At 52.0% G+C, this 2,902-nt stretch overlaps 1 protein-coding gene across 4 annotated transcripts in view; it reads left to right on the forward strand.

Moving 5' to 3' along the window:
* The first annotated feature begins 390 nt into the window (after positions 1-390).
* Positions 391-2,902, forward strand: part of Tax1bp1 (Tax1 binding protein 1) — an 81,646-nt gene continuing 79,134 nt past the window's right edge. Inside the window, exon 1 of one of the 4 annotated variants that reach the window (XM_023709872.1) lies at positions 391-543. The gene's annotated coding sequence lies outside the window, so the exon portion shown is untranslated. The other 3 variants (XM_023709873.1, XM_023709875.1, XM_023709874.1) reach the window with 3 other exon arrangements.

Raw genomic sequence — 2,902 nt, forward strand, 5'->3', positions numbered from 1 at the left:
GCGCTTATCCTACTGCGCCATCTCCCCGGCCCTTTTTTTCTTTTTTCTTTTTTCTTTTTTTTGCCTCATCTCTGAAACAAGTGAATTAACTCAGAAGACTTAAGATCCAGGCAGCGGCAAGGTAAGGACCTATATGCCCCCGGGGACACCCTTTTCGCGTCGCTACTAAGTTTGGGACCCCATTTTGATACCATCAGGCTCCTAGGAGAAAACACCAACTCGGAGCCAAAGACAAAAGCGGAGCGAAGGAGGATAGGGACCCCCGAGACCGCTCCGCGCCCCGCCCGCGGCGTCCGCGCAGGCGCCTTGGAGACATCTGGGGCGGACCGCGCGCGCCCCCGCTGCGCGCCCCCGGCGGCGGAAGGGACCGCCCCGACGGGAAGTGACGTAGGCCGGCTCGCGGCTCCGAAGGGAGGCGTAGCCAGCCGGTCGGTGCAGGGAGGCGGAGGCCGCGGCTGTGGCGGAAGAGGCTCGGCGGCGGATGGCGTACCGGGGTTAGAGACCTGCCTAGCGTTCCCCTCGGCTCGGGAGGGCCCTCACCGGTAAGGCTCCCTTCCAGCTCGCCTCAGCGGCGTGTGCGGCGCGGACCCCACTGGAGCTCTTCTGGGGCTCGCGCTGCGCCCTCACCTCGTAGAATCTGGGGCCCGGGCGGGTCGGGGGAATGGTCTCCTTGGTGACGATGCTGCTGGATGACGAGGCTTTCTTTCCCAAGGGCGAACCCTCCTTCCTGGGCAGCGGTAGTGACGGGTGCGTAGGTGACTCGGGCGGGCGGTGGAGTCGGGAAGGCGACAGGGTGGCTCTTCCAGACTGCGGGGAGGCCCGCGGGATCGGCCTTGTGGGTAGAGGAGCGAGCGTGACGGGATCCTTTGGCTGGGGGCGACCCCGGGGGTGTCAGAAGCAACTGTACGGTGACCCTCTTTTCACCCGATACTAAAGATTGAACCCGGGGCCTTCGCATTGAGCTACATCCCCAAGCCTTTTAAACGTGTTTTTCCTCTTGAGACTGTCTCTCTCGCTAAGTCCCTAAGTTGGCCAGGCTGGGCTCGAACTTGGGATCTTTGCCTTGAGGCGCCCAGAGTGCTGGAGTTACAGGGGTGCGTGCGCAACTGGCTGTTTGGAGGTCAAAGTGTGTGTTACCTGCGTTGGTAAGCCTGGGAAACACTGTAGGTGGAGCCGGGCAAGGGCGCACTGGTCGGCCTCTGCGGGCGGAGCGCGACTGTTTTGGTTTAAGCCTCCAGCGGCGGCGGCGGCGGCGGCGGCGGAGGAGGAGGGGACTTCGTGCTCCGCCTACACTTCAGGGCGGGGTGGTGGTGGCGTCGTAGGTCCGATCTCCTACTGCTCCTGGGCTACGGGATTAGTTCTTCATCTGCTTGCGAAGTGCTCCCCCGCTGGTGCTGGAAGTTTTAAAGAAATGTTCCGAGAAATACCACATCATCACCCTGCTTACTCAACTTTTCTAGATTTCAAAGCTCTCCTGTCTTTCATTCCCTTCAAATACCAGTCGGTCTGCAGGCTGGTGGACAAGTTGCAACAGGCGCTCGAGGTTCTAGAAGTGTTGGTACTTAATCGGTGTTTATTTTTCTACTGAGAAATAACATATTACAGTTTGTTTATAAAGGTTGTGTTGCAAACATCGTGAAATTTATACATGTATAAACTTTAAGTTTTTTTTCCTTTTTTTTTTTTTTTTACAGGACCGGGGATTGAACCCAGGACCCTGTGCTTGCCAGGCACTTAAGTAATATTGAAGCGGAGCCATTGCTCTCAAAGTGGTTTTCTAGTGTAGTGAAGGGGCTCAGGCTGAGCTGGGTAAACACGTACCTTGATGCTGATGAAAATTCTCGGTTATGGTACTTGACTACACATTGTGACAGGAAGATTTTGCCCTGCTCCTTCTCAGTGTTTATTGTGGGCTCTCTGCCCTTTCCACTCTGATCAGTGTGTTACTCCTCGTTCTTTGGTACTCATCTTGTCTCCAGGAACCAACGAGTACCGCTGAACTTGACTTTTTGAAGGATTATTTGGTTATTTTAAGAATGACTTGTTATTAACTATTATTTAAAAGAACATTTTGCTTTAATAACTTTTCTAGTTTGTTTTGTTTTGGTTTGATTTTGTTTTTTCCTCTGTACTTGGTATGTGCATTAGGTACCAGGGCCTTTGTACCGAACTGCATCCCCACTATTTTTTTTTTTAAATTTTATTTATTTTTTATGTTTTTTGGTGGAACCGGAGATTGAACTCAGGCCCTTGTGCTTGCCAGGCAAGCACTTATTCCATTGAGCCATCTCCCCAGCCCCACTGTTTTGTGTGTGTGTGTGTGTGTGTGTGTGTGTGTGTGTGTGTGTTTAGAGACAGGGTCTTGATATGCAGTTCAGGCTGGCCTTGAGCTCACTTTATAGCCCAGGCTGGTCTAACTCAATGATCCTCCTGCCTCAGCCCCATAAGAGTGCTGGGATTACAGGCGAGCACCACCATGGCAGATTTATGGCTTTTTAAAGTTTATTTTTATTTATTTATTTATTTATTTTGGCGGAACTGGAGATTGAACTCAGGTCCTTGTGCTTGCCAGGTAAGCGCTTATTCCACTCAGCCATCTCCCCAGTCCCTAAAGTTTATTTTTCTTCCAAATCTTTACATGAAGATAAAAGAATTTTTCTCCCTCAGTATTTATGGGCCAAGATCATAGCTTTTTAGAAACCAACTTTCTCGTGCCGGGGAAATGGCTCAGTAGAATAAGTGCTTCTCTGGCAAGCGCAAGGGCCTGAATTCAATCCCTGGTTCTGCAAAAAATTACCTACCAGTGCAGATTGAACTCAGGCCCTTGTGCTTGCCAGGCAAGCACTTATTCTATTGAGCCATCTCCCCAGCCCCACTGTTTTGTGTGTGTGTGTGTGTGTGT

Source organism: Octodon degus, unplaced genomic scaffold, assembly GCF_000260255.1.
Source record: "Octodon degus isolate 3935 unplaced genomic scaffold, OctDeg1.0 scaffold00015, whole genome shotgun sequence".
Taxonomy (NCBI): Eukaryota; Metazoa; Chordata; class Mammalia; order Rodentia; family Octodontidae; genus Octodon; species Octodon degus.